Below are 20,842 nucleotides of genomic sequence, written 5' to 3' on the forward strand. Positions count from 1 at the left end.
GTGTTCATCACCATTTCTAAGACAAGGAGCCGGCGTTGTCCATAGACGCCTCCAAGGTCATATGGCCGGCATGACTGCATGGAGCACTGTTACCTTCCCGCTGGAGCGGTACCTATTGATCTACTCACATTTGCATGTTTTTGAACTTTGGGTTGGTAGAAGCTGGGGCTAACAGCAGGAGCTCACCTCACTCCTCAGATTTGAACTGCCAACCTTTCCATACACAAGTACAGTAGCTCAGTGGTTTAACCTGCTGTGCCACCGGAGGCCCCTAGTGTATCTCAAAATCTTAATAGTATTTAGCTATTTTTGCATTGTTGAAATATTCTTTAACACCAGACTTATTTGATATGTGTAATTTACTGCTACTGATATAAATGCACATATGTGTAATGATGACCATGGTCCCTAGTTTAACAATAAAGACACATGTGTGGTAAATAGTACTAGTAAGCTGCCAATAAGGGCAGCTGTGAATGTAGTATACTATGATAATTTCTAAGCACTTGGAAAAATTACTTTTTGTACCATAGCTTCCAGAACTCTGTGTGTCTGTGTGCTTGTAGTCCAAAACCGATCCAGCCATATGCTTTCTCACTATATTTCAACAAGAGTCATGGATGACATCATTATCTGGAAAAGCTGGTGAAACTTCTGTCTAGTGGGCATCAAACCAGATTCCATGCTGGCCAGTCAACAGGCAAACTTGAAGGCTTGGATCCTGCCAGTCAGGAGGAATATTGTGTGCTTTGGCATTCCCTTGGGGCTGCATATCCTGCCCAGATGCAATGCTGTGAAAGTGGAGCAGAACGGTTCTGGAAGTCTGCTCTCATATATGTACATCCTGGAAGCTTTGCAAAATTCCATGGGTAGGTCTTGTTCCAGATTCTGTGCCAAAGGAAAAGCAATTAGAAAGCATTTGGATCCTTCAGTCCTGAAATAAGTTTGTAGAAGTGGCAAAGCAGATATAATTGTGAATGAAACAGTATTATGTCTCTTTTGGGCAAAATGTTGGACTGCAGATGGAGAATTTGAAATCATCCATTTTTCTATGGTAAAATTCGGGGTTACACGCATTTTGTATGTTAGTGCCCCCTTCTTCCATTTTTCAGACAGAAATGTGGGTTGGAGACAGTACAATGAGTAAAATTTGTGTGTGTGTGTGTGTGTCAGAAGCATCTTGAGACACTGCAAGTTGCTTCTGGTATTAGGGAATTGTCTGTCTGCAAGAATGTTGTCCAGGGATGCCCAAATGTTTTGATGTTTTACCATCCTGGGGAAGCTTCTCATGTCCCCGCATGGGGAGCTGGAGCTGACAAAGGGAGCTCACCCGCTCTCCCCGAATTTGAACCGCCGACCGGTTTAACTCCTTGCACCACCGGGGGCGCCAGTAAAATGGTGCCCTTCATTCATTTCCCACACTCTTGGATGTGAATTCTTCATCGGATACAAGATAAATCATTACAAGTATTGTTAAAGAAATGGAAGGCGTCATAATGTAGTGGTTTCAATATTCTACAACTCTGAAGAACAGGCCTTCAATAACCACTCAACCATGGAAACCCACTGGGCAAATTGGGCAAATTATACTGCCTTAGCCTCCATCTCGGATTCCTTCTGGATACTTTGAGAAACCGATGAAACTAGGAGGCTTCTACCTATGGTTTGTTTGGTGCCTTGTCTAAACCAGGATCATTAAATTGTAGCTTTCTAATAATCAAGTATCATAAGCCAGGTTCTGTTTGCAGATTGCTACTACATGTATTTTCTGTGACAAATCTAGGTTAGGTTTTAGAAACGACCCTGAAAGCTGCTACACACCAAGCTTGTTTCCTTCTTCTGTGGTTGTGGCACCAGGTTTATATTTAGCTGATAGTATGTGGCCTTGTGGCCTGTGTAAAGACAGAAAGAATCTCTCCCGATCATTACCTCATATTGCCTGGCTTCCCAAAGCATTTAAGCTCCTGGGAGGAGAGTTGGGTGATAAATTTAGATGAGGAGTTTCTTGCCAAAGTGTTGTGTGCCTGATCCAGACAGGCGTTGGCAATACTGAAAAAGAAAAACGATATCAGATCTCCTTTCAGAATGCTCCAGGTTCCCTGATCCCTCTTTATTCCAAGTACAGTATTTACAGTGGGGGGGAAGTACCATTCTCAATTACATGAAGAAGAGCCGCATAGGAAAGCAACACATAAGCTCTGTGGTAGTGATGGCGGACTTGTGTTTACAGTGGAATGGCCAAGCTATATCTGTCTTGCATAGCATGGAGTAAATACCTTTTCCACTGACCTCTTTAGCTATGCAGGAGGGCAGCTGATACACTTATGTGTGGAATGCTATAGGGCTTTCCTGAAAGAAATCTGACACAAGAGTAAATGCCTTCAAAGGCTGCCCCGAACTTCCAACCATTTGGAAGAATAAAATGTAAGGACTCCTCAAAGGAATATGGTTGCCTGTGTTATTCTGAGCTTACTTACTTACTTAGGCGATCCCTCGTAGTTCAAGGATGATGGTCCTCCATTTCTTGGAAGACGCCTGTGCGTGACTTTTTTTTTTTAATATGTGGAGGTCGGTGCACGGCCGGTCAACACACAGTCTTCACAGAGTGAGGTCCCAGCAGTGTGATTAACACAACGAGAGTGGCTTCTCAATCTGTTGCAGCCTTCTTCCGCCTTCACAGCCGTTGTACCATGTACCATACTATCCTCCGCCTGCTCCGCCGTTGAGGTCTTTGGGTCTTTGGATTGTTCTTGGTCTGGATCCTCCCCTGTGGCCACTCCTGGGAGTGTGTGACACCCGAGCGGAGTACAGGGAGCATACAACCCCCATGTTACATCAGCTCAACTGGCTGCTAGTCTGCTACCGAGCACAATTCAAAGGGATGGCTTTAGCATATAAAGCCCTAAACGGTTCCGGCACACCTTACCTGTCAGAATGTATCTCCTCCATAAATCATCTCAGAGATTAGGATCGTCTGGGGAGGCCCTACTCTCGGTCCCACCTTCTTCGCATGCGCGGTTGGTGGGAACGAGAGACAAAGCCTTCTCAGTGGTGGCCCCTTGGCTGTGAAACTCTCTCCCCAGTGATATTAGATCACCCCCCCCCCCCCCAGCCTTGAGAAGAAATGTAAAAACTTGGCTTTGAGATCAGGCTTTTGGTGAATATATACAATAACAGAATTGGGAATATATGAAAGGACTATGGAATGGCTTGGACTACGATTATGGATGGCATGATTTTAATTATGGAGTGTAATGTTTTTAAATATTTAATATGTTTTAATTTAATCTAATTTTAACTGTAATTTTTGGAATTTTATTTGTTAAAGGCATTGAATAATTGCCTCTAAGTAAGCTGCCTTGAGCTCCTGTCAGGGTAGAGAAAGGCGTGGTATAAGTAGAATAAGTAAGTAAGTAAGTAAATAAAAGGTAGTTCCTCTCTGTCAATTATACCTGTTCCAGTTCTCTTTCTCTCCTTATCCCAACGTAAGCACAAAGAAGCCACAATTTCACAGCTATTTCCGTTTCTGTTTTTTAAGGGGTAATCCAGGTGTAACATATAATTTACCTAGTACTTACATATGGTATATACTTTGACTTTAAAGGGTAGATTTGGGGACCAGCATTCTAGATTTTGATATAACCAATGAGAATGTCAAGGGTTATTGCACAGGGAGGGAAAGGCACCAGGACAGTTTAGGGGGACAGCCATTGCCATTTTCCCACCCAGGCAGCATTCGAAAAAGCTTTGTGCCACTCTCCTCAGAGAACAGAATGGTTCCTTTCTTGGTGAAAATTAAAGTGCAATATTAGCTCCTACTACAAAAAACTATCCCTTTTCTGAGTTGAATAGTGAAAGGTTATAGTCCATTTTGAGAGAACCTAAAGAAGCAGCAAACTTCTCCACAAAAGATCAGAAACAGCATCATAGTGGAGACTGGAGAGTAGACCTGCACAACCTGCGGCCCTCCAGCTGTTTTGGCCTCCAATTCCCAGAAGCTCTAGTAAGGTTGTCCAATGGCATAGGGTCAATGCTTCTTTTGGGTTCTCATTTTGCCATTTTACTCAGAGGTTGGGCTAGTAAAGTCCCTTTTTTGATAAGATACAGTACTTATATTGACCAATAAATAAGTTGAACAAAGTTTTTGAAGTTGATTTTTTTTGGACTAAAATTTCTAGTACTTTCAGTATATCTCCTTATTATAATATTATGTTGCTTAAGGGGCCCTTGTTTCTATTTTTGTCCATATCCCTATGACCAACACCCTTTTCTCCTCCTCCATCTTCGAATCCAGCTAATGTGTCATAGGTATTATATGCGAGGCTTACTCAGTTTTTGACCTGCCTTGCCAACTAAACCCAGCCAATGAGCCACGTATTGTTACTTGTTAGAAGGTTGGCTAAATGGTCCCTACCACTCACTTGTGTTTGTTGTTGCTGCTGCGATCTCAAATGGGCAACCGCTACTGTGCTGCTGGTGGGGTGCCATATGTAACTCATGGGATACATTAAACCTGTTGAATCATAATTACGAGTCAGCTGCCTGTTCGATGTATTTAAAGCTAATTCTGTGCATTAACACACAGCCTTAAACAAACACACATGCACTCACCCCAGCTCCACAGTTTAAAGATTTCTTAAACTTTAATTTTGCTACCCTCAATAATTTCTTTCCCTTTGTTAGGAAGCCAAACTTGTAGTCCTTTAAATTAGAGCCAGCCGCAAGCGCAAGGGTGTGGTCGCAAGTCAGAACAAGAGACCGGGGCCAGCAATCCCAGCCATTTATATTTGGCTTGGCCAGTAATGTGCTGTGGGATGGCGAAGCCAGTTTACCTCACTTTGGCTCAAGAAGTTTGCATTAAACTTGTTTTTTCCTTTTAAAAATGAATACGTATTTGTTCATCATTGAAAGAAGCTGTGTTATGCTTAAACATATGAAAGTTGAGTAAAACAAGACAAGGAAGCAGATGAAGATGATGTGTGATGGAGATTCAACCTTGGCCAGTTGAGTGGGAATCTGTCAGTCTTCATTGCTGTTTATATATATAAAAAAACTATTAGGCACTGAAATCTATTATCAGTGTGCTGGAAACTACCAGTTAAAGTCATAGACATTCAAAATTTATTGCCTTTTTTGAGCCATCAGTCATGAAACTTGCAAGGAGATAATTTCATTTTTCAACAATAAAATTTTGTCCTTTAGATTACAGTGGAAAGCTTTTAAAATTGTCTGCAACATGCACCAGAAAAGCCCCAAAAGTAAAGGTCATATAAGGATTTTTATTTATTTTATTTATTTACAGTATTTATATCCTGCCATTCTCACCCTGAAGGGGACTCAGAGCGGCCTTACAATAGGCAGCAATTTCATATAAAACAGCTACATACAACAGACATATAATAAATTAGTCATATACATAAAAAACATAAAATTAAAACATATAAACATTAAAACCAGCTTTTGAAAACCACATAATCTGAAATTATAGTCAGGAACTGTTCCAGTCATAATTGCATATATTCCATCTTCGCTTATTGCATTGCATTCATGTCCAAGGCTTGGTCCCACAACCATGTTTTTAGTTTCTTTCTGAAAGTCAGGAGGGAGGGAGGGAGGGAGCTGACCTGATTTCGCTGAGGAGGGAGTTCCACAGCCGAGGGGCCACCACTGAGAAGGCCCTGTCCCTCATCCCCACCAACCGCACCTGCAAAGGAGGTGGGACTGAGGGTAGGGCCTCCCCAGAAGATCTTAACCTTCGAGATGGTTCATAGAGGGAGATACATTCGGACAGATAAGTTGGGCCAGGACCCACTCCAGTGAGAAATCTGGCTGTCGCTGGTTGGACCACTTGAAGCTTCAGAACAATCTTCAAAGGCAACCCCACGCAAACTGCTTTGAGGTAGTCTATTTGACTACCTCATGGCCATCATGGCCAAGTCTGGTTTCTCAAGGTACGGGTGCAACTGGCACACAAATTTTAATTGTCCAAAAGTTCCCCTGGCCACGGCCAAAACCTGGGGCTCCAGGCTCAGTGATGAATCCAGGATAACTCACAAGCTGCAAACCTGTGTCTTCAGGTGGAGTGTTACGCCATCCAGCACAAGCTGTAACCCTATAACCTGTATGGCCATTTTTTCCTGATTATTAAAAATAGTAATGAAAAGTCAGTGATGGCCAACCTATGACACGCGTGTCAGCACTGACACGCCTAGCCATTTTTGCTGACACGCTGCCGCATGCAGATTGATTGGATGACTAATGTCTTTTGTGACCAAATTTGGTGTGATTTGGTCCAGTGGTTTTGTTGTTTACTCCATGGGAATTATTCACCTTACACACACACACACACACACACATATATATACACACACACACACACACACAAAATTATATATATATATATATATATATATATATATATATATATATATATTTGTAGTATATTAGTATATTATTACTATTATATTATTATATTATTATTCATTATTCATGACTACATTGAAACTACAATAGAGAGAAATCAGCATGGAAACTGCAAGAGGTACTATAGATTGTTGTATATGGAAATAATTGTAGTAAATAGTTTTTGATTTATTAAATACAGTTATATATTACAATTATATATTTTTGTTATTTAAACTATATATATTGTGAAATTATGATTTTTTTCTCGAAGTGACACACCACCAAGTCGTACTAGGTTTTTTGGTGAATTTTGACACACCAAGCACAAAATCTTGCCCACCATTGGTCTAAATGGTACTCTTCTGGCATACCATGTTTCATCATTTAGGAGTGGGGCCTCTAAGAAAAAGCACAAGTGAGATACAAAGATGCACACAATAACTGATGATACTGAACTAAGAATGAGAGAAGTCACAGAAACAGACAGAAAACTTATGATCTTGTTTAAAATACATAAAGATGTTTTTAGTACAGATGTGACATTGTTAATTTGCATGCTTTCAGACAGAAATCACTATTGAAATACTGCTGAGTGTGGAGGCCAATATTATATATAAACTGAGCCTAAGGAGAAGTATGGATGTTTCTGAGTTAGACATGCATCTGTCTGGCTAGATAAAGGCATTGCCTTCCCAGTCGCAGCACTATATAATTTTCGTTCTCATTAACTAAAGGAAATCCTTTCATTTTCTTTGACAGCAACCAAGGGAGGAACCGTTAAGGTATTTATATCATGAAAAAGAAGAAAACAGTTTCACCACTGTCAGCCCCAGACATTCTAGTCTAAAATCAGATTCTTACAAATATCACACAACAGATGTTAACATTATGGTATAAATAAGCAATGTTCCAATAGCTGCACTTCTTTGGAAAATTAAAGAAACCTTTTTATTGGCTGTCATTACCACGGAGAGAACGATCCCATGTTTTTGTGCAGGTCAAAAGAGCTTTTACTTCTGTAATTATGCAAAGTATACTGCACAAAGAGAAAGAGAAGAACAATAAAAGCAGTCAGAATTACAAACTTCATTTGCCTTTTAAAAGTTGTCAGTATGGTCTGCATTTGTGCTTAATTGGTAATATTAAGAGGAAAGATCAGACAAATCTCTCCTTTTCAAACAAGAAGATGAGACAAAGTTCATGGCTACTTGAAGGATTTATTTCCAAACATATATGCTGCTCTATAAATTGACATAAGAAATCTATCCTTTAGAAATCATGTGTGTTCATATTAAGCACTTGTCTGTGTCATCAACTTTCACTGGTTTTTAGAAAATATTTCCTGTTCTTTGGTACATGTTTGGATTGTGTCTGGTGTGATCTGTTTGCCTAAGAAACCAGACTATGAATAGGAAATTGTACAGCTGTGTATGCCAGGTTTAATAAACTGCAGGACATATTTTGTGGTTATAGTTTGCACATCCAGTAGAGCAAACAAATTGATCTGGCTGGCACAGTTCTCAGATTTAGATTTCACAAAAATCATGCAAAAACACAATATCCATTTGTTAGCAGTCTTTTCAATAAGGGCTTCACAATCATAACAAAAATATATACCATACTTGTGTAAACAAACATACATTACAACCCTTTGTTATTGTTATGAAAAACCTGCAGTAGAAAATTATTAATATGGATAGAAAAGAATCAAGGAAAAGTGACTAATTTTCATGTCTGAGTATTGATCAGTCTGGAACCAGCAGGAAGCCCTTTCATGTATAATATTAGAACCTTTATTAAAATCTTTATAAAACACAACTAAGTGCAATGGCTTCTGATGGTTCAATATATTATGCCTGAACCAAGCAATCCCATTGTGATTCATCTTTATCTCTGCAACAAGAGTTTGCTCCTTTTTTTTGCATAGGATAGAGAGGCATCTTGTCTAAGCAAGTATGTGATGGCATGCCCGAGCCTTTGGGAAAACTATAGTGTCTGGCTTTACTTGGGGGCTATCTGTATACCTTCTGTTAAGATCAAGACCCTTAACATACAGAGGCACTTTAGGTAAGGCGAAAAGATAACCAAAATGAGTTTACTCAAAACAAGATGAATAAAGGCTTAACTCCACCCGGAACTATTATAAGATAACTTCGAACAATACATTACAAAAAGAGATTTTGCTGGTTGTAGTCATCTCTCTGGAGTTTTTGAAAGTCCTCTGTCTCTGGTGCAAAGCAATGGCTCAGAAGCTGGAGCCCAAAGGCTGTCTCAATCTTCTTTCTTTGTGAAACCTAAGCTGGTCAGAGGCTTCTGTTGTCTCTGGGACTGGTGGTATAAGAATACTGCTGAATGCAAGTGTTTGGATTGCTTGGCCTAGGATTTCCAGACAATTCCCAAGCCTCTAGTTTTTCTGCAGAAAGAAGAGGGGCCTAGCAAGAAAGCTCTGAACAGGCAAATGGAACAGACCAACTAAGGCTGGCCTCTAGGCGGATTTTTATGCTCCACCCAAAAACTAATACAAATGGAGGTTTGGGAAAACCTAAACAGAGAGCAAAGGAGAGGAAAAGGCAAAGCCAAGACTTCACAAAATATGATCGTTATTGAGAGCAGATGTAGTGAATTTTATCACTTCTGACTTCTAGGTCCTTAGCAAGATCAAGTGGATTTTTAAAACCCCGTCAACAAAGTTGGAATTTTAGCTAGTCCTTTAATTCAATGTGTACATCGGTTTGAATAGAATCAAAAGCTAGGGTGTTTTCACACATGCATTTTCACAATTTGTACTCTATGAATTATGGATTTCCAAGTCACCATAGTATTAACAGCTTTGCTCAGGTCTTCTACAGGGCTACAGCTTCCTAGATTAAGTCTATCTACCTGCAATATATTTATTCCTCTTACTTTGCTTTTCTAATATCTGTCACCATTAAGCAGGGTCTTTCCGGAAAACATAGACATTTTGGGTCACATTCTGTTCGTTTTGCTTGTGGCTGAAATTGTTACATTATGAGACAGATTGGATATATACCTCTGATACAGAAAGCAATACACAACCATCATGAGTCTGTGTGGGTACATACATGTGCATGCACTTTCAAGTTGCCTGTCAATTTCTGACAATCCCATGAATTTTTCATAGGATTTTTTTTTGCAAAGAATACTGTGAGGTGGTTTTCAAGTGCATTCCTCTGAAATATGGCCTACACCTGGTATGCATTGGCAGTCTCTCTTCCAAGTACTAACCAGGGCTGACCCTGATTAGCTTTCAAGATCAGATGTGACTCTGTGTAATATTTAGCCATTCATCCTGACTAGTACAACTTTAATCTCCTTTCCCAGAAAACCAAAAAACAACAAAACCCAAAACGTTTTGTTGCCCCTGCCTCCATTTCCACCTTTGAGGAAAGGGGACTAGTAACATAACCAGGCCTGCTACATTTTTCTCAAGAAGCTGCCACTCCACCATAGTATGAAACTTTAGAGACGAAAGGTAAGGTGAGGGAGGACTGTGAGTTCTGTTACTGGACCTATGTGAATCTCTTGCAAAAAGCAGGTTACCAGGGGCTCAGAAAATGTTGCAAAGCTCTGGCCGCTTAGCTGGTCTGAGTTGGATGCCCTGGGAATGGTCGCAAGTGCAGTGTGGTTTGTCTGGGCAGCAAGAGCTTTACAATGTTCACTGGACCTGTGGAAATCAGATGCATCTGGATCTTCCCCTCCCTTGACAAAAAACGGTATTAATCAGCAAAAGGAAAACCATTTAAAGTAATACTTGCAAACGAAGTTTAAAAGCAATACAGCACCCTAAAAAGCCTTTCTGTTGTTAACAACTAGTTCCCAAACATTTTCTATAGTAGAAACTGTTCTCATCTTGCTTCTGGAAAGACTCCTACCCACTCCAGCATTACTGTGGAATCCAGTCCTGCTATTCACTCAGTTGAACTATACACCATAACCACAAATTTATGGAACGTACACCATCATCAATTTACTGTTTAAGCCAGTAGCATGGACAGTATTATTGTGATTATTTCCAGGTAAACACCTCATCCTCACTCATGTGCTGGTTTTTACCAGGATAATATGTGAATTGGGCTAATGAAGATGGATCATTCCAGTAAACAAGCAAACAAACAAAAAAACAGCAAAATGAAGAGATGGAAAACTACTGTCTCTGCTGCAAAAAAGTTTTAAAGAAAATTACAATGGCTCTCACATATATGGGGGACAACATTTGTGCATTCAGTATATAGAATAGTAGTTTTTGTAAAGTGACAAAAGTATTTCAATATGTTTTGGGTATTGCTTTGGAGGAAAATGTGACTTATCATTGCTTGCTATTGACGTTGTTTTCCTGCTTTAAATGTTGCACTCTGGAAGGGGAATGTGGATTATGTCCAGATAGTTTGATATCAAAAGTATTTATAAGGAAATACACAGAGTGGTTTTTCTTGATAAACTAGATAACTGCTTTCTGGGACAAGAATATTTTGCTATCTGTTTTGCAGTATCAGGATTATGGTACAGAGACAGCCTTAGGCTCAGTGCAAAAGTAGAAGTATTATTCATACCTGTTATTTTCCAGATATGGAGCAGGCCCTTGGAACAATTGCCAAGATATTGAAGTCTGGTTACAACCAGCCGTTTTGCAAGTTTCCCCACTTTTCCTTCTTTCCTTCCCTTATCTATGGCTGCTTGTCGTAAATCTAATGCTCTGCTGTTTACAATTGTCAAGGAGTGGAAGAGAAAAAGGTATGTCGCCCTTGTGGTCTCTTCCAACTTCTATTATTATTGGGCAAAAAAACAGAAAATACACAGGCACTGAGCCTCTTGGTTCAGTAGCAGATCTAAACCAAGTTTCTAAGCCAGCTACTTAGTGAAATATATACTATATACTTAAGTATGCTTAACTATATAGTTAAGCGTGTATAACTGTACATAACCTTATACCTAAGTATGTAATTATTGGTAAGTATATTTAACTAAGTTCCTCCTGGCCCACCCATCTGTCAGTTCTAAGTTACTGGGCAACAGCCATTGTGAGCAACAGTGTTCTACTGTCAATCAAATTGCAGCAGACTGACATTTTCACGCCACTCCCACAAGAAATCTCCAGTATGACCATCAGAAGCAAAATCCCTATCACAATTCCTCCTTGCACTTGAAATCATTGGAGCTTTTAGCTAGGCCGGGCTGTGGCGCAGGCTGGTTAGCAGCCAGCTGCAACAAATCACTCTGACCAAGAGGTCATGAGTTCGAGGCCAGCCCGTGTCTCTGTTCTATGTTATGGCATTGAATGTTTGTCTTATATGTGTGAAATGTGATCCGCCCTGAGTCCCCTTCGGGGTGAGAAGGGCAGAATATAAATATTGTAAATAAATAAATAAACTGCTTTAATGCAGTACTGAGGTCTTCTACTCATGGTACGATGCTGGTTAGTGGTTGTGTGGCTTGCTGTAGCTTCCATTATGCATTGCTTGTTGGTTTGTAATAAAGACACACCTAAAACAAACAAATACCATATAAAATTATGGCTCTGTCATCAAGAAGATGATTTCACCCAGTTTATGGAGAAAAACACCAAACAAAGTGAAATATAGATGTGAATTTCTGTTTGTGGCACACTACGTTTGTCATGTCTCTAGTTTCAAATCAACCTATGTTTTTCTAAGGATCTCTTCTTGGTTGGCAGTCTTTACTTGCATGTTTTGAAATATCGGCAACAGGAGACATTTTTCTTCCGTGGGAAAGAACAATCTATACAAAGGTGTTTAGTGTCTCAATGTCTCTCTCTCTAGTTCACACACTCATATTCAGGACAGCGTGATCTGCATTGTTTTCAAATCAGTCACAAACTATTATGTTTGACATTCAGTGCTTCTTTTAATGCTCTAAATATTTCTTCAGAGGGAGAAATCAATAATTCAAAGTGAGGGTCAAGCAAGGACTTGGGGAAAAGGTAAAGTAATCCGAAGCATAAACAGAGAAAATATTAGAATGACCAAGAAGGCAAAGCTGAAGCAAATGCTGCCTATGCCGCAAGCACTCTTTTCCTGCTTCTTTACGTAAAAACTTAAACAAGTATTCAGTAATCAGCCAGCACCACAGTTGTCCTGCAACCTGGAAACAAATACAGTACAAACAAGAATTGTAATGTGAAGTGTTTACTTTATTGATTGGTTGGATTTAGATCTCACTTTTATCCCAAAATATGATTCAAGGCACCTTTTAAAATATTTTTGCATAAAATAATCCAGACCTGAACTTGCTGAAGCAAATCAAATCAGGACCAGATTATCAGTGGTTAATATGGTACAACTGCTTCAGGGCCCACACTGGCTGGAGCTAGGTGCCAAAGGAAAAAGTTGGATCTTTGCTTCTTCCTCTTCCCCAGTTGCTTCCCAAATCTTTCAATATTTGATGTCTCATTAGAGTAGCTTGATAAAAATATGTTGGAAATGCCTGTTCATCTTGTGGAATTTCCAGGGCTGGAAAGGAGTTCACACAAGACTCTGTGCTATTGTCTACTGTGTGTTTTATTTTGTAGAGGACTATCTAGGACTTAGCTCCCCAAACTGTGTCGTGACACATTAGAGTTTCGGCAGCTGTGTGTAAGTGTGTTGCATGAATGTCTCCCCATGTGATGAGGTGGAGGGAAGTTGGAATGGTGTGGGGCACAAATGAGATACAACTGAAAACATATACCGAGGTTGCTTTTAGTTTTCCTATAATGAAATATCCATGTGTGCATACCTTCGGCTTAGTTGCATTACTAATGTAATCTTTTAACTTCTTCCAATAGAATGCATGTCTGGCAACTATGATTTCACCTGAAGATTTCCTTTTCTATTTGGTAAAGCGTAGGACTGAAGAATAAGTAGAGCAGATACACCAGAACAGAGCTTTCCTAACATTTCTTTTGTGGAAACAAATTTTTTTCACGCCGATTTGGCAGGTTCATATTCCTGGATTTGGCAAATTGGCATGAACGACTTCGAATGGTCTTTTTACTTTGATCTTACTTTCTTTCACTATATCAACCATCCATTATCCCGACCTTGACAATTTCATGTTGGTGACATTCTTTTTATACCTGCGTCATTTCATGACACAGTAATTCAGTTTTACTAGCAAACCAAAGGTCAAACCAACCTCTTATAAGAGATACAGATATATATACATACATTGCAATATTAAAATGTATAGGACACAACAATCTCATGAAAACCTTTTTAAAAATATATGATTTGTATGATAACAACATACATTTTCAAGTTTTTTGTTGTTTCCCATTAATAATAATAATAATAATAATAATAATAATAATAATAATAATAATATTTTTTAAAATTTATACCCCGCCCCCTCTCTCCGAAGGGACTCAGAACGGCTTACAACAAATAATACAAAAATAGTATAGCAAAAATAAAAACAATAATAAACAATAAACAGTTATCAACTTAATACAATTGAAAATAACATAGGTATTAATAAATAACAATTTAAAAGCTATTTGCCCTTTAAAACAATCTAGCTATAAATCAGTGTTTAAACCAGTCATTCCTATTATTGAATTATCCAGCAGTTATGATTACAGTCTCATGGTCATTCAAGTCCTGTCCAATAGATACAGTCTAGCCATTCTCAAAGGCTTGCTTAAATAGCTAAGTTTTTAGCTCCTTCCTAAAAATTAACAAAGTGGGTGCTTGTCTTATTTCCTTGGGGACACACCTACACACTAATGTGTCGCAATACAGTTTGGAAAGCTGTGCCCTAGAATTTGTTTGAATGTAGTTGCACAATTTCAGCAATTTTAAGAGGAAATAGATACATAAATAAAATGATTGGAGATAAGTATCTGTATGTACTTAGCAGCCCCAACATATGGGGAGGAGCATGACACGCATACAGTTACAAGGTAAATTAATACCTTTGCCTTCTGTAGAGCAGTTGCATTCATAGCAAACACTGTTTAAAGAGATTGTTGAATTCCTCTATCAAGTCTCTGGTACCAAAGTGTAAAGCTTGGAAATGTTACTTTGGGGACTACAACTCACCTATTATTTGAATTAGATATTTTCTAAAGCCATTTCATGTATTTGATTACAATTACAGTATCATAGAAGTGAATGTTTGTGACCATATACATTCTTCCTACCACCGTCACCACCTGTGAACCTTTCCAGGCAACCAAGAGCTCTTATTGATATTATCCTTCACTCCTTTGCCAATTCATTATGCCTACAAGTCAGACTTCACTGCTGTCACCCCACATCTGAACTGACCAGTTTAACAAGGCTTTCTTTCATAGCTGTGTCAGAATTAATCAAGGCATTAATTGAGGCAATAACAAATGAAGAAATGTTTTTGTTCACATTTTCCTTTCATGTGAAGTGAATGACTATAAACTTCGAATGTGTAACAATGTACCATTGAAGTTGATTAAGCAAGAAATTGTTTCCTTGTTTGCTTAATCAAAGAAAACAGTGATAAGGAAATATAAAACTCCTTCCTTGATTCTTTAGCTGAATAAGACTCAATAGTTTGATTAGATCTTGATGTTTTCAAAGTAGCAAAGTAGTACAGAATGTTATATGTTAACATCCAGTATCACACAGATACATCTCCTTTTGGGGCTGTATTAATCTTTGAAACAGGAAGATATAAACAGACAGAATGATTTAAATTATTCACGATGCTGGTATACCTCCATTAATGAAGTGGATGTGTCCCTGGGCATTACTTCTTCAACAAAAAATTTGGCAGTAGAAACAGAAATGATATGGAAAGTTTTTAGGGAGGTTCCTATGTCATGAAAAAGAAGAACAGTTCAACATTGTTCAGGAAACTTTATATTCAGAACTGACAACCTGCACGTGCAAAATAAAACAACCAGATCAAATAAGTCTTGCCTACCAAATGAACTTTCAAGTGCTTGAAGGTTCTTCCAAAATGCATCCAGGGATGACGTGGTCTTTCACCACTCTTCATTTTCCTCATGATTTCCATTGTGGTGGCCAGACTTACTGATGTGTGTGTGTTTTAAATCTTCTGAGGATAGCTGGTGAGGCTGGCTTATCTGCTCTTTCATTATTTTCTCTGTTTTACTGTTCGTGGATGCTCAGTAAGGGATACTGGAGGCAGCTCTTTACCTTGTTTGTTGTAGGCAGGTCCACACTGACACAGAAGGATCATCTAGAGCACCACTTCTTAAACTGTGGGTCCTGGCCCCAAATGGGATCCCATTAGCACAATGTTGGAGTCATGAAAAATTTGGCAATAGTAAAAAGGTTTCTGAATGCCACGGATTTACACAAATCTGTTAGCAACATCATGCAGTGTTTACAGTGCACTCGGAAGAAAATGCTTCAGCTGTACTTCACAAAAAGGAAAATCAGTCTGTTTAGCAAGCCTTGCAAATGCTGATTTATTATCAGTAAATGTTTGATTTGTATACCTATTTTATATACCTATATACTCGAGGCTAGGTAAAAATTTCTAGAGCAAAAGCTTGGTCCCAAGTAGAAAAGTTTAAGAAGCCCTGATCTAGACAGAATCCCATTCTTTTCTACATTGAGCTTTATTTCATTGTTTACTGCAGACACACTAGTGCAACCCAGTACCAGAGGTCTGTATTTCTAGTTTTCATTAACCATCCTCTCAATTCTAATGCTGCTAAAAATGCCTCCCAGTTAGACAGAAGATAAGAAAGAAAAGGGGACATCGAGCAGCTGTGAAAAGATTTTGTCAGAGGCTTTGTTAACTAACGTATGGCTGTACTGTGCCAACTGTATTTATTTCATGTTATGCTATTAGGACAAGACAACACACAGAACAAGGTTGTTTTGAGCTTGACTTTTTCGGTGTAATTTATCTTGCATGGAAGGGAATCATGTAATGGAACTAGTGCTAGTCTCCAAGCCATCTCTTGCCAGTCTCTGGAGAGCTTCCAAGAAAGACAACTGTAGCCAAGGGGTGCAAATATGGTGCCTGTCTTTAGCATATTTGGAGAAAGAGGCTGCTGGTCCCCAGTGTAAGATAGCTTGAGAAGCACTAAAGGATATTGTCCAAAAGATATGAAAGTGCTTGCAGAAATATATATGGAGCAAATCCACTCTTAACAAACCTTGCTAAGAAGACCCATAGGTTTGCCTTAGGATTGCCATAAATGGGAAATGGCTTGCAGGCCAGGCCACACACACTCCAGGTTTATGTCATACCAGGATACAACATTAAGTTTCACCTCTACAAATATTTTATAGACTTTCCAACCTTTTCTTGCCTCTGAGTAATTATGGAACAAACATGACAGAACAGTGGATACGGTATATTTACCTGGTTATAATCTTTAGACTGCTTGTTATTGCTAACAGGCGTATAGGTAGGCAAAGGAAGTTTCTCCATAGTTTGTTATGATTAGGAATTTGGTTATGTGAGCATATAAACTACATGCCTGAGGTATATTACTCTTAAGGATGAATTATATATTTTGCTTCTCCACTATTACTACCTACTGCTAAGTCTGCATAGCATACCCAACAACCACAGTGTTTGTGCACCTGTGAATACATTATTCTAGGGATTACTGTTGTAAACAGACTGTCTTGTGCCTAACATAACTGAGTAGGTTATTTGCATGGAATAGCATGTCTTAATGCACTCCATCTCCTCATTTATGTTAAGCTCTTAAGGCATCTGTAATCTTAAAATGCGATTTCCTGTGTTACAATCAAATCCTAAATTTCATAAATCACATAATTACTCACAATTAAAATTGGTTATATCAAGAGGGTGTATATGTAAATGTTGATAGAGATCCTATTAAAATGTCATTTCCCTGTGGAAACAAATACAAAGAACTTCTACAGTAATTATTTTTAATGGTTTTCTTCAATTATTTGCATAAGAACAAATCAGCAGCAAACATGAAGATTAGTACTGTTATAGCTGAAGCCATTTGAGATTGAAGAAGTGTTTTTTCCAATACTTGCTCTACATAAATTAAATATAATTTTTATAAATACAAGCACACTCATGATTATAGGGACTTAATTCCACAAACGGGGGAAAGCAGGTAGAATTGTCTTCTTTGCATGACATTTATTGGGGTTTTGTCTTTAAAGAAGACAGAGAATTTACTCACCCCATCACAAATGATCACCTCCTCCTGCTTCTTGGTCAGCCATCCATTTAATTCCCATCACACAGGTAGGCCATGTCTCTTCCAATTTCAAGGATGCCAGCACACTTTTTAAAACAGGGATCCTTCTTGAGACACCACTTTCCATGGGATCCTTTTCCCTCAAGCCCCTTAAAGGAGACAAGGCACCCTTTTAAAAACACTTCTTTCCATGGGACCTATACCATCTTTAAACCACTAATAGAAACAGAAGAAGCATTAGCAGACCACCCACAGGAACGCCCATTCCACCTTAAAATAAGTACCTTTAGCTGTTTCTACACAAATGTGGAGTTCTGGATTCAATTGGTTTCTGACTCCAAACACTTCAGTTTCTTCCCACGGGCCACCGACAGAAGTACTCTTGCTTCATTTGACAAGGTCTGTGAGACTCTGTCTTTACAATGTCTTTAAAGTGTGTAGAAATGGAGGAAAGCCAGCATATGATGAGGTCCTAGGCTGCATACTCAATAGGAGTATACTGTCTAGATTGGGAGGCAATCATGACACCACTGCTTTCTGTTTTGGCTACACCCCACCTAGAGTACTTGTGCCAGCAGGACTGCTGACGGACAGGTCAGTGGTTTGAATCTGGGGAGAGCAGGTGAGATCTTTCAGTCAGCTCCAGCTCCCCACACGGGGACATGAGAGAAGCCTTCCACAAGGATAGTAAAAAAAATCAAAACATCCAGGTATCCCCTGGGCAACATCCTTGCAAACAGCCAATTCTCTCACACCAGAAGTAACGTGCAGTTTTTCATGTGTCAGGAGAAATACTGTATCCAGTTCTGGGTAGTAATTCAAGAAGGATATTGAAAAGCTAGAATGTGTCCAGAGGAGGGTGAGCAAAATGATCAAAAATCTGGAAACCATGAAGACAGCATGAGGAGTTGGGTATGTTTAACCTGGAGAAAAGAAAGCTGAAGGGGGACATGATAGCCATGTTTAAATATTTGAAAGGATGTCGTATTAAAGATGGAGAAATCTTGTTTTCTACTGCTCAAGCAATGGATTCAAACTCCAGGAAAAGGGATTCCACCTACACATTAGTAAGGACTTCTTGACAATAAGAACTGTTAATGGAGTATGTTGCCTTGGAGTGTGGCGGAGTCTCCTCTTCTGGAAGTTTTTAACCAGAGGCTGGATGGCCATGTGTTGGTAGTGCTTTGTGTGTTTCTGCATTGCAGGGGTTGGCCTATGTTGACTAACTGTGATCCTATGACCACACAAGATTGCATATGCTGAAATGTATACATATTTCAAGTATGGTAGCATCATTGTAGTGTTGTACTTACATTATTATTTTTCTTACTTTCATAGCTGAACTGTTCCCTATCACACGTTGGACTTTCCATTGTGTAACACAGTAATAATGCCCTGCCTACCATGTTCTGCTTTGTTGGTTTTTTAATCGAAATTATTTTTAATAAAATAATTCTTACCTTACATCATTCTTCCTCTGCTCCCTACCTTCATAATGAGGTTTCTCTGTATTGTTTACCTAAGGGTGTTATGCACATCATGTAATGTAATTGGTTTAATAAGCCAAAGAGTTGGGTAGTTGTAAAGGAGGAGGGAAACAAGGGAGTAGCTGCTGAGATCTCTGTGGAGCCTTTTGAATGGAAACCTGTTCCATCATTTCCTTGGAAACTCTTGTAGTTAACCTGCCACCTGTTAGGAAGGGCCCTGTGTGCTTGAACTAAAGCAAAACTTTGGTAATGGGAGAGGAAAGTTATTCATGGTAACATGACTTCTGTCCTAGAAATGGTGCATAACTGCAATACCAGTATATTGCTTCTGGTGGGGGTGGGGGTTGGCAATAGCTGCCCTGAAACTCAGACCCATCCCTTCTGTTCTTGGTTTTAACTTTGCTGCTAAATGAACCAATGGAGCCTTCATGAGGATTTGATCCTCGAACTTGGGACACATTAAAAGAATACATGCAGAACATTTAATTTATTTACACATAACTGATAGCATCAGATCACCCTGCTTTACTGACAGGGGACTGATACTGATCAATATTGATTTGTCCAAGGCCCCTGCATCCCTGTCAAGTGAGGCTGAATGGTCTTCCTCCTTTTATCTGTTCATTGGACCACAACTACCTAACCTGAGATAGATGTTACTGTAATTGCCTTGCAAACTGCAGACAACAAGAGGTGATACCATATATGGATTCTGTATAATCTGAGCCCCAAAGTTATCCCCGGTGGCCTATTTCTGAGCCAATAGGTGGTGATGAAAGACAAGTCTTGGCTTGTACTCCTACCTATTACTTTTCAGGTGCCAGCTCTGGTGAGGAGCTGTTTTGCAGCTTTTTCTATGAAGCATCTCCCTGTCATGGCTTTCACTTGGGTCATTGTTGGTGCTTTTACAAAGGCAGATCACTTACTCGCTTGAGAAGAGGAGATGACAGGGCAGTGAGGGGTCTGGCTATCATTTATTAATGCCACCCGTGTTGCATTTCCCTTTGACTCTTTCAAGATTTCTGTAGACTATGGAGAAAGATAGTGAAGTGATGATGATGTAAAAGAAAAAAAACTGTTGGAGCTCACAGAGAAACTTGAGAAAGGAGAGGGCTTCACAGAGGATCAGAAAGAAAAGAAAGCAGGGAGGGGGCCACATGTTGCTAGCAACAGAGAGAAGCGAGACAGATTAATACTTGTGTGTCTAATGTATGCTTAGATTCGCTGCCCTCATTTTTCTTTCTAAAAGTCCTCAAAGCATTTACAATAAAATGCTTTGAACTGGATCCAGATGTAGGTGTGTGCAACTAGACTGATGGAAAGGGACTTTTTGTCACTTTAACATGCCCAGTCAAAATGTTATGCAAAGGACCCTTTTAAATGGTGCAGGGGGGATGAGGATTCCTAAAAACCAGGTGAAAGTACTGAATGTACATCCTGGATACAACCCCTGATAGAATATAATAGGTAATAACATGATGAAGGACCTTTGCGGCAAAGAAAGCGAGAAGGAAGAAGAGTGCTGAGGATGAGAGAAAGGCTAACCAGGTGGCTTTGTGTGCTGAAGCCAAGAGGAAAATCCTGTTCTGTGGAGGACTACTTCCAGCTGCTTAATAACTTAAACAGTAATGCTGTGCATTGCAGATGCTCAGTCATTTCCTTTAATTATTGGGCCTTGCTTCGCAAGAACTTGTCTGGTCATGAGAACCACACCCCTTTTCTGCATCTTTCACAAAACCAGGCCTAGTATGTCCATGTGCCCAGACATAATTCAAAGTTTGGCTTCAGC

General features: G+C 39.4%; 1 protein-coding gene and 1 long non-coding RNA gene across 2 annotated transcripts in view; one reads left to right on the forward strand and one right to left on the reverse strand.

Moving 5' to 3' along the window:
- b4galnt3 (beta-1,4-N-acetyl-galactosaminyltransferase 3) overlaps window positions 1-20,842 on the forward strand; it is a 95,355-nt gene that overhangs the window by 23,619 nt on the left and 50,894 nt on the right. The window lies entirely within an intron of this gene.
- On the reverse strand, window positions 586-11,411 carry LOC134299654 (uncharacterized). Its single transcript, XR_010006901.1, has 3 exons — window positions 10,977-11,411; window positions 1,930-2,049; window positions 586-888 (listed from the first exon to the last, which is right to left on the reverse strand). It is a non-coding gene; the product is annotated as an uncharacterized LOC134299654 (long non-coding RNA).

The sequence above is a fragment of the Anolis carolinensis genome, chromosome 5, assembly GCF_035594765.1.
Source record: "Anolis carolinensis isolate JA03-04 chromosome 5, rAnoCar3.1.pri, whole genome shotgun sequence".
NCBI lineage: Eukaryota > Metazoa > Chordata > Lepidosauria > Squamata > Dactyloidae > Anolis > Anolis carolinensis.